Source organism: Schistocerca piceifrons, chromosome 1 (assembly GCF_021461385.2).
Source record: "Schistocerca piceifrons isolate TAMUIC-IGC-003096 chromosome 1, iqSchPice1.1, whole genome shotgun sequence".
Lineage (NCBI taxonomy): Eukaryota > Metazoa > Arthropoda > Insecta > Orthoptera > Acrididae > Schistocerca > Schistocerca piceifrons.
The window spans coordinates 944,929,066-944,940,621 of record NC_060138.1 but is presented as its reverse complement, the minus strand read 5'-3'; positions in this window follow the sequence as shown (position 1 = coordinate 944,940,621).

Below are 11,556 nucleotides of genomic sequence, written 5' to 3'. Positions count from 1 at the left end.
TTGATATCGCCATTCTGGAAGGCACAACAGATCATCACAACTATGACCCGTCCGAGGTGACCATTTCGACCCCTATATGCAGGTTATTTTTCCTCGAGAGAGTGGCTTTTATCAGCAGGACAATGCAAAATGTCACGCAGCTCTTAGTGTACGTACGTGGTTCGAAGAGCATCAGGATTACCGAACTCCCCTGACCACCAACTACCCCGATTTAAACCCAATATAAAATCAGTAGGACCGCTTCTATCACACTGTTCACGACGCGGATACTCAAGCGAGAAACCTAGCGAAGGTGGCCACGGTATTGGATTCAGCGTGGCTCCACATCCCTGTTAGTTCCTCCCAGGACCTCACTGATACTCTTCCTGCACGTCTAGCAGTTGTCTGCGCTACAAAAGGTGGTTATGCACGCATTTAACAGGTGGTCACATTAATTTGACTGGACAGTGTATGTAGCCATTATAGAACCTTCCACAGAAACGTACCTCGAATCTGAAAACTTTGTATTATTTTGTACCACAAGCCTGCCCTGGTATTCTCCTTGCGGTGCATCCTCAAATCTCGAAAGCTAGATCACAAATCTCGGATCCAACGTGTGGTAGAGAAACGTTATCCAACGGAATAGTATTGAAATTCTAGATGCTTCCCCTGGAAGCAGCGCAGTAGTTCGACAGGTATCTATGATAGTGGTGTAGCAACCTAGTAGTCTCTGTCTGAGCAGTGAAGGATGCAGAAATAAACTCTATGATTAAACGATGCACCACTGAGGAAGTATCAGAATGGGATGGAATCCGGTAGATACGATGTACATGTACGAGCAAAGAAATGATTACAGTTTCAAAAAAATTGGATAGTTTAATCAAGAGAAACAGTTTCATGAATTAAGCTGGTCAATAAAACATTGGTCCGGCTCATGCCCTTGTAGAAGAAATTATTCAGCTTGGCACTGGTTGACAGAGTTGTTGGATGCGCCGGTGAGGGATATCGTGCCAAATTCTGACCAATTGGCGTGTTAGTCAAAATCCCAAGCCGACTGGAGGCCCCAGTCACAATGCTCCAAAAATTCTCAGCTGGGGAGAGATCCGGGAAGCTTACGGGCAAAGACGGGGTTTGGCAAACACAAAGATAACAGGAGAAACTCTCGCCCTGTGCGGGAGGACATTATCTTGCTGAAATGTAAGCCCAGGATGGCTTCCACGGAGGGCAACAAACAGGAGCCTAAAATACCGACTTACCATTGTGCTGTAAGGGTACCGCGGATGACCACCAAAGGAGTCTTGCTGTGAAAAGAAATGGCACCCCAGGCCATCAGTCCTGATTGTCGGGCTGTAAGGCGGTTGACAGTCAGGTTGTCATTCCACAGCGGTCCGGAGCGTATCTAGACCCGTCTTCACTGGTCGCCGGGGCTCAGTTCGAAGCAGGACTCATCACTGAAGACAGTTCTACTCCGGTAAACGAGATTGCCCGTTACCACAATAAATATGTTTGTTGCTGTACGAAAATCAATGGTAGTCGGCGCAAGCAACGCTATGATCTTAGCCCTCTTCCTGTCAGCCGCCTATTAATGTTGCTGTGGCCACTGAAATACCAGCTGCACGTCGGATCGATGATAATGACGAACCCTGGGCTCTGAACGCTTCTCTGACTATTGCTCGGTTCTCGCGTTCTGTCTTCTTCCTAGGTAGACCTCTTCGTTTTTGACGCTGTATTTGGCCATGGTCCACGCATTCCCGCCAACATCGCCGAAGATTGGCATCGTTGCTATTCAAATGTCGAGCGATTCGCCGGTTACTCCAAATGTCTTCCTTGAACCCAAGTATACGTCCTCTTCCAAATGTTGACGTCTCTGGATACTGTCACGCCCTTTTTGCGAGGCATAGTTACTGTCCAACTGAGTACACGGAATCAAATACGCAAAGACCTTACGCCCTGGTATTTGCGCTGCCACGTCACACATTCATCTATCGGCCGACAAAGTTTAAAATTTTGTATTTTCTGTCGACAGCTGTATGTATATTCAATTGTGACCAATTTGCGTAAATCCTTCGTGGTTCTCCGTTATTTACGTTTTTCGTCTTTCTTAGAATGTAACATTTAGCGTTTCAAGTAGCTTGTATGGTTCCCAGGTGCAGTTTTCGAATATATTACCTTAGAATTAAGGGTAACTGAATCAAACGTAACTGTTATTGTTAAGAAATACAATAGCAGAATGCCGATAAAAAAATCCGCTTTTATTAAAAGAGTACAAACAGTCAACAATAAAGACACAGACGATGTAAAAAAGATCGCCTTTCTGTGACGCAGGCCATGAGGTTACGAATCGCTGGGGCAGTCACTCCACGGCCTCGCTGCGAGTGCGAGACGAATCTGCGGTACCTGCGAACAAACATAGAAGCTCCATTACTCGGCAAAGAAGTCACTTGTGCACTAAAGCAACGTCGCACATGCGCAATAACTAACAATCACGTTATATTAGCTCCTCTGAAATCGCCACTGCAGCTAAACAAGAGGCTCATTTATACGCTTACAGGACAGGAAATATCCTGGCAGACAGATTAAATTCGCGTGGCCTGCTGACCTCTCGAGAAACAACGATATCAAACCATTACTCGGCAATGAAGTCACTTGTGCACTAAAGCAACGTTGTACATGCGCAGTAACTAACATAGTATATCATCAAGTTATATTAGCTCCTCTGAAATCGCCAATGCAGCTAAACAAGAGGCTCTTTTATACGCTTACAGGACAGGAAATATCCTGGCAGACAGATTAAATTCGCTTGGCCTGCTGACCGCTCTAGAAACTACGATATCAAACCACGTCTCTTGAACCGCTTCTGTGCTAGTACTGTCTCTGTCCTTCTCTTCACGTTATATTTCCTCCTTTGAAATCACCAATGTACCTAAACAAGAGGCTGATTTACACGCTTACAGGACAGGAAATATCCTGGCAGACGGATTAAATTCGCGTGGCCTGCTGACCTCTCTAGAAACTACGATATCAAACCATGTCTTGTGAACAGCTTCTGCGCTAGTGTTATCTCTGTCCTTCTACTCCAGATTCCTCATTGACTTTATAGTTAAATTATGAGCTTCGTCCCTACAAGACAAAGGAAATGTGCACCCGTGTTCAACTGCACTACACGGCTCCAGTACTCCTCTACGAATCCTTGGCTTATTTCCGGGACTTGTTCTCGACCTGTGCGGCAGCGGCAGCGGAAATGTCTTATTGCCTTCCTCGAATATACTCGAGAGCTTTTCTCACCTGCAGCGTCGTCTTTCTTCGCCGTCTGCTGTTTACATACTCCGAGGATTTGCATTCTCCGATCCTAACAACCCATTATTGAGTTAATGCATTGTCTGTTGGAATAGTTATGTGATAAGGGCTACGGCTGCTGGACCAGTACGCAGAGATAGTCGTATTAGCGCCTTGCACGCGTGTCAAAGGAATCGGCACGGCGCATTCCCGAAACCTTCTCAAAGCTTTCCATTTCTTCTAATATAGCGTATTGCACTTGGTGTCAACTTACACGGCGCTTTCCCAAAACCTTCTCAAAGCTGTCTGTTCTCTCTAATACTGATTTTACGTTAGTGTCCAATTTCATGTACATTTTTATTATCAACTCTAAATATTTAAATGAGGCTATGGGCTTTTGATACTAATAGCAGGATCGTTATATCTCTCTTTGTTAAAGATTTTACTTTCATTTGTTCACATTGAAAAAGGGTTATCATTGACTAGGGAGAGGCTAAATTATGTATAAATTGTCCTGAATTTTTTTTACAGTCGTACAGATCGTCAGATAACAATCTGAGAGTGTTGTTGACGCAGGGACACAACCGATGTGTCTTTTCTGTTGACCACCCATGGTGCAGTATAACGTACTAGTTCCTACTTGTGTACTCAGCAAAAGTATTCAAGTGAGTCACAAATCTGTCAGTGCACAAGACACGATCATATCCTGGCCATCGGACGACAATTTGGAACAGAGTATAAGACCTTGTTTGAACCTGATATATGCTCCTCATTCCACGAACAGACAGGAGATAACTACATTGGCCTTTATGCATCTGTTCTGTTACTCTTTTCGTTACCACTGTCATCATTTCATGACCTACAAGATAGATCTCCAGCTTGTAAGTGTAAGTACCATAGGTACCCAACGAAGATCACCGTTGTTTTCGTCGAGAACACATGGGCTCAGGATACCACATCCAGCCTCAATTGGTCTCTTGTTACTGTCATAATTTCCTTTCATACGTAATGGATCTTAGGGCGTACCTTTGGGCAGATATAGACTCAGACCACAATTTTAGCAATGATGTACTGAGGTTTAAGGAAATTGTTCGGAGGACTCAATGTACAAAGAACTATGACACTGATGTGGTCAAGAATGATAAGATGCATTTGGAGTTCTCTAAGACTGTATAAAGGGCGATGGTGTATACAGACCAGTTGAAGCAGAATGGACATATGTAAAAAAAAAAAAGAAATCACATAATTTGGACAAATGTAGGTACAGGGAACGGAATTGTGTAGAAACCTTCGGAGACAGCAAAAGTATTTCACCTGATGAGGAAAGAGGGAAGAGCAAAAATGCTGAGAAGCAGGAATACATCAGTGTAAGTAACTGAGAAATGAAATAAATGGTAAGTGCACGGAAGCGAAGAAAAACACTATAAAGAAATTGAAAAACGAAGGACTGAACCACTGTACATAAAAGTCTGAACAACCTTCGGTGACATGAAATGCAAAGACATCAACATTACGATTGACAGAGGAATTCTGCCTTTACAAGTAAAAGAGACAGCGGATAGGTGAAGACAGAATGCTGAAGGTCTATGCGGGCGGGGTAGGCCTACCTGAAGACATGACAGAAAAATATGCTATTCCCGCGAAAGACAGTGCTTTGGAAGACTAGTATTTCGATAAGGCGGAGGGCATACGTACGTTCATTAGGAATTCCTATGAATCAGTGGGTAAAGCAGCAACCAAACGACAATTCAAACCAGACTGTAGAATCCTCAGTAAAAGTGAGAAAGGACTGCAGGACTTATTGAGTGAAATGAACAGTGTAATGAGCGCAGACTAAGGATCTGGATTAACTCCCAGAAAGACTAATGTACTGAGTACTACCAATGAGATTCGAAATATATTTAACATCAAAATTGGAGTATCGCGGAATAGGTGAAATGAAGGAATTCTGCTTCCTTCAAAGCAAAATAACAAATGAAGAACGAATCAAGGAGGACAAAAAAGTAAACTAACACAGGCAAAGATAGCACTCCCGGCCAAAACAATTCCAAAGCATGAAACTTTGGCCTTAATGTGAGGAAAAAATTTCTGAGAACGTACGTTTGGAACACAGCGTTGTACGACAGCGAATCATGGAATATTGAACAATAGGGAAAAAATCAAAGCGTCTGAAAATGTGGTGCTACAGAAGAAGTTAGACTGATAAGGAAAGAAGAGGTCCTCTGCAAAATTGATGAAGAGAGGAACAAAAAAGTCAAATATGTGTGAAATCTTATGGGACTTAACTGCTAAGGTAATCAGTCCCTAAGCTTGCACACTACTTAACCTAAATTATCCTAAGGACAAACACAGAAACCCATGCCCGCTGGGACCAGCCGCACAGTCCATGACTGCAGCGCCGAAGACCGCTCGGCTAATCCTGAGGGAGGAACACGCAGAAAACATTGTCAATAAGAAGGAACAGGGTCATAGTACATGTGTTAAGACATCAAAGAATAAAATCCGTGGTACGTGAGGGAGTTCCAGAGGGTGAAATCTGTAGTTGAAGACAGAGATTGGAATACATCCGACAGGTAAATGACAAGTTTGGGTGCAAGTTCTACACTCAGATTAAGACATTTGTTCGTGGTGGACCACATCAGACAAGAGAAAAGATGATGAAATGGACAGGCTCAATCCATTCCGTGTAAAGCATCATCTGTAGCTGCTGTAGGTAGTTACACAGGGTAATTTCAGCTTCCCGTACCGATGGGTTTTATTTAACCTACAAAGCCTTCAGAAACCCCACACGAGATTTTCATATTTTCTCTCTCGTTATGTGCAAGCTAGTAGATTTACAGAACAAATGAGCAGCACCTTTTTGTGGGAAATTTTATGTAGTTATAGTTTGTACTGGGAAACATTTTCACTGGAGGCCACTATTTTCGAATTATGCAACAAAAAAATTAAAAAAAACCACATTTGATGATCACTTTAGTACGTTATTCTTTAGTAATTTGAAACTACGCCCTCTGACGCAAACATATCCCGCAACAAAATTTGAAGGCGCTGTGGGTTGCATAAAACCCATCGGCAGAGCCACGTGAATCACCCTGTATATTATGTGAATTATGAAATGGATGGTTGTGGGTTACTTCTGAAAAAAAAAGAAACATTTTCATTCTGTATTTTATTTTTGTGAAGGTTTGCACTATGTACTAGATGCTACTTCTTTACCACACACTTAGGCAACTGTAATTTAATTATATTGAGGAACTTCTGAGAACATGGTTAGAGTGTTGTTCCGTAAAACTGATTCCCTCTCTTGTGCAATTTGATAACATAAATTCATATACCTCGTAAGTGGATGGAAACCCGCGAAGTTATTACTCTGAAGTGGCCAAACGTACAAACGATCATAAAAATTCTAAAAATTACCGAACGAGTATCTGCCCCAAATGAAGGTTATGAGCTGCTACTTACATACGGTAAGATCCCTCAGGGATTGCATTACAGTAGTTATTATCTTCGGCTTACGGTATTTCGTGCTTTTAGCATCCATTAGGACTTAACAGGAGATATTTTCACTGTTGTTGCAAGCTGTTACAAAATCATGATTCACAAACATTATACAACTTAGTGACAATTATTGTTAACTATAAATAAACAAATTGTGAACATACTTATGGTGAACGACTTTTAATTTAGAGCGTTATTCTTACAATAGATTTTTTAAATTTTCTGTCCGTGTTAGATAAACATAAATACAGACAGAGTATGTTTTGTAAAGGGGATCTGAAATGTATATGGCTGCAGTACAAAATAGAATATATCGTGAAATAAAAGCAATGGTAACGAACTTCGTTTATATTTATACATCTTGCATATTTAATACTTTAACTGCTAATGATGCACCCAACTGCTAATGGTACACTCCAACTGCAGCTCTTTTATTGCTAATAAACACAGTTCCGATTAATTAGCTTCATGAAGCATGTAACTAAAATTTAACACTGTAAACTGTTCAATCAAAACCCAAATAAAATCACCCTTTAGCAAACAAATTGGACACAAGATGTTTCATCATTTCATCTTAGGGTACATACAGATCCCAGGCAGGCCAGCGCTCGTCACGTACACATTACCATGAACTATGATGGAGCAGGGGTGGTAACTTCAGCACCGTCTGTTGATTTCTGTCGTGGGACTAGCTCGTACAGAAGATAACGCCGTAACTTACCGATCAGGAAGTGATCTTTCTCTGTGTGCTGCGGACAGAGAAGACTTTTCGTTCTATCTGATGGGGCAGAACTCTGCAAGGGCACTTGACAAAGCACGGGTGTTGCTGTCGTGTGAGGGGTGAGCGGCCTGCCAAACTCGCGCGGGGCGGCTGCAGCTCACCTGCGATTGGCGCAGCGGCGATCCGCCGGCCACGGCCGCGGCCCCGCACCGGGAGTCGCTTCTGGGGCGCTCTTCCGGTGCTGAAACAAAACGCAGGCTCAACAGCAGGGTGTCACACTCATTCCCTGATTATCTATCGCCAACACAAAACGATACTGCATATGTGTTATGAAAGACAACAGAAAAGTTCTGCCTACGAATGGTGGCATGAGTAAAAGTTTCAACGACGGCATTTTGGATTAGGCCAACTTGTACCTGTACGGTCAGCTTGAGCAACAAATAAAACGATCTGCTAACATTTATAAACTATGTACGCAGTTTCGGGAAAGGAGTTGTATGTACCATTTTTATCCTTTGTACAAGGATACTGCAAAATTGTAGAGTGAGTTTCTGATTTCGTACACTTTAACAGACGAGGTAACACCAATAGATAGCATTTGCATGGCGAGTGAATTTTTAAAACTCGTATTCGTTGCATTACGCTTTCATGAAGATCAGTATATCATATGTTTTTTTGTTATACTGGATGATCAATAAGTCAGTATAAATTTGAAAACTGAATAAATCACGGAATAATGTAGAGAGAGAGAGAGGTACAAATTGACACACATACTTGGAATGACATGGGGTTTTATTAGAACCAAAACAATACAAACGTTCAAAAAATGTCCGAAACATGGCGCTTTATCTGTCAGAATAGCAATAATTAGCATAACATAGTAAGGCAAAGCAAAGATGACGTTCTTTACAGGAAATGCTCAATATGTCCACCGTCATTCCTCAACAATAGCTGTAGTTGCGTAATAATTTTGTGAACAGCACTGTAAAGCATGTCCGGAGTTATGGTGAGGCATTGGCGTCGGATGTTGTCTTTCAGCATCCCTAGAGATGGCGGTCGATCACGATACACTTGCGACTTCAGGTGACCCCAAAGCCAATAATCGCACGGACTGAGGTCTGGGGACATGGGAGGCCAAGCATGACGAAAGTGGCGGCTGAGCACACGATCATCACCAAACTACGCGCGCAAGAGATGTTTCACGCTTCTAGCAATACTTGTTATTTTTTATTTTTTTGGTTCCAATGAAACCCCATGTCATTCCAAACCTATGTCTCAATTTTTACCTCTCTAAGTTTTCAAATTTATACTGACTTTTTGATCATCGGGTATACCTGACGTCATAAACTCATCATCTGGTACCTGCTAAGGGCACTTATTAACTTAACAGGCTTTGATCTACGGCACTTAAAGGTGCTGCTGCCCAATCGATACTTATCAAGAAAATATTCCCGTCTGTTAAGTAAAGATGTGAAATATTTTTGGCACTTGGTGGAACAAAATAAAGAAAAACACAAGTGAAGTTCATAACTACGTCGGTAGATCTGTCGAACTTATCGTAAACGACATAAAATCACAGACAAAAGCAGAAATGTTATTAATGCCCGTTAGTAAAGATATAGTAAAAATTGTCCTTGGTTCAAAAGGTGCTACTGAAATTACTGTCTCTGCTGATACAATCATCCGGGGAGTTAGTGATACGTCCTGTGATATCGAAGACATTTTGAAAGGGAAAATAGAACAGCAGCCGCAAGTTCTCACTTCAGATCGATGAGTCTATCGACATTTGCCGTCATGTACAACTTCATTTCTACATATTTTGATGGGCTGGAATGGCAAGTAATTTCTTCTGTTGAAGGAACTACCCGAACGACCAACCAGTGAAGAAATACTAAGCCGATAGCTGAATCAAGCAAAAAAATTGATCCATTAGGTGCACACATACACTACTGGCCATTAAAATTGCTACACCACGAAGATGACGTGCTACAGACGCGAAATTTAACCGACACGAAGAGGATACTGTGATATGCAAATGATTAGCTTTTCAGAGCATTCACTCAAGGTTGGTGCCGGTGGCGACACCTAAAACGTGCTGACATGAGGAAAGTTTCCAACCAATTTCTCATACACAAGCAGCAGTTGACCGGCGTTTCCTGGAGAAACGTTGTTGTGATGCCTCGTGCAAGGAGGAGAAATGCGTACCATCACGCTTCCGACTTTTATACAGGTCGGATTGTAGCCTATCGCGATTGCGGTTTATCGTATCGCGACATTGGTGCTCGCGTTGGTCGAGATCTAATGACTGTTAGCACAATATGGAATCGGGTGGCTTCAGGAAGGTAATACGGAACGCCGTGCTGGATCCCAACGGCCTCGTATCACTCGCAGTCGAGATGACAGGCATCTTATCCGCATGGCTGTAACGGATCGTGCGATCCCTGAGTCAACAGTTGGGGATGTTTGCAAGACAACAACCATCTGCACGAACAGTTCGACGACGTTTGCAGCAGCATGGACTATCAGCTTCGAGACCATGCCGCGGTTACCTTTGGCGCTGCATCACAGACAGGAGCGCCTGCGACGATGTGCTCAACGACGAACCTGGGTGCACGAATGGCAAAACGTCATTTTTTTCGGATGAATCAAGGTTCTGTTTATACCATCATGATGGTCGCATCCGTGTTTGGCGACATCGCGGAGAACGCACATTGGAAGCGTGTATTCGTCATCGCCATACTGGCATATCACCCGGCGTGATGGTATGGGGTGCCATTGGTTACACGTCTCGGTCACCCCTTGTTCGCATTGACGGCACTTTGAACAGTGGACGTTACATTTCAGATGTGGTACGACCCGTGGCTCTACCCTTCATTCGATCCCTTCGAAACCCTACATTTCAGCAGGATAATGCACGACCACATGTTGCAGTTCCTGTACGGGCCTTTCTGCATAGAGAAAATGTTCGACTGCTGCCTTGATCAGCAAATTCTCCAGATCTCACACCAACTGAAAACGTCTGGTCAATGGTGGCTGAACAACTGGCTCGTCACAATACGCCAGTCACTACTCTTGATGAACTGTGGTATCGTGTTGATGATGCATGGGCAGCTGTACTTGTACACGTCATCCAAGCTCTATTTGACTCAATGCCCAGGCGTATCAAGGACATCATTACGGCCAGAGGTGATTGTTCTGCGTAGTGATTTCTCAGGATCAATGCACCCAAATTGCGTGAAAATGTAATCACATGTCAGATCTAGGATAATTTATCTGTCCAATGAATACCTGCGTATCATCTGCATTTCTTCTTGGTGTAGCAATTTTAGTAGCCAGTAGATTATATTCATGATAAGATAAACTTTTCAGTATAGCTCTAACAAAATACAAAGACCACTTTTTTGGACATTACCTTATAGACATAGAACAACTGAACTATATTCTACATTTAATTAACTTTGTGATGGTTTGACCACACTTTTTATTATTTGCAAAATCAACTTAAGCGTTTCAACATCCCGTCATTTTCATAAAATACAAAACAACAATTTTATCAGAAGATATGAAAATATGTTACATTTCACCACTGATTAGAGACATAACATAAAGAGTCGAATATGCCTCTCTTTCTTATCATTGCTGGTACACATCTGATGTGAAACACAGTTATATGACACCATACTCCTTACGTCAGACGCTGGTAAATAATTTTTCATATGATGAGGTGACTCTGGACACATATTCATAGCATTTTCATAGGCTCGATGCCGGTTTCGCCAGGTGCGATGACTCTGCTGTGCGAACAGTAAACCCGATTTTAAGAGTGACCTCGATGTAGTACATTTAAACGTTGAAAGTGTGAAAGGGCTTCGACAAATGTTACTCTTCCAACCCTGGAATGGCGCCGGTCATTTTATTACTGTTTCGTAGGGCACAATGCATGCTCTAAAACTTTACTGCACTTTGACGTCACTCTTTTGATGTTGAAAAGAACCTCGTCAGGATGTAGTAATTCTAGCCAGGGGCTGCACTCATACTGACCTTTTAGAGATACTGCCTCATATTTGCGTGGACACGTAGTG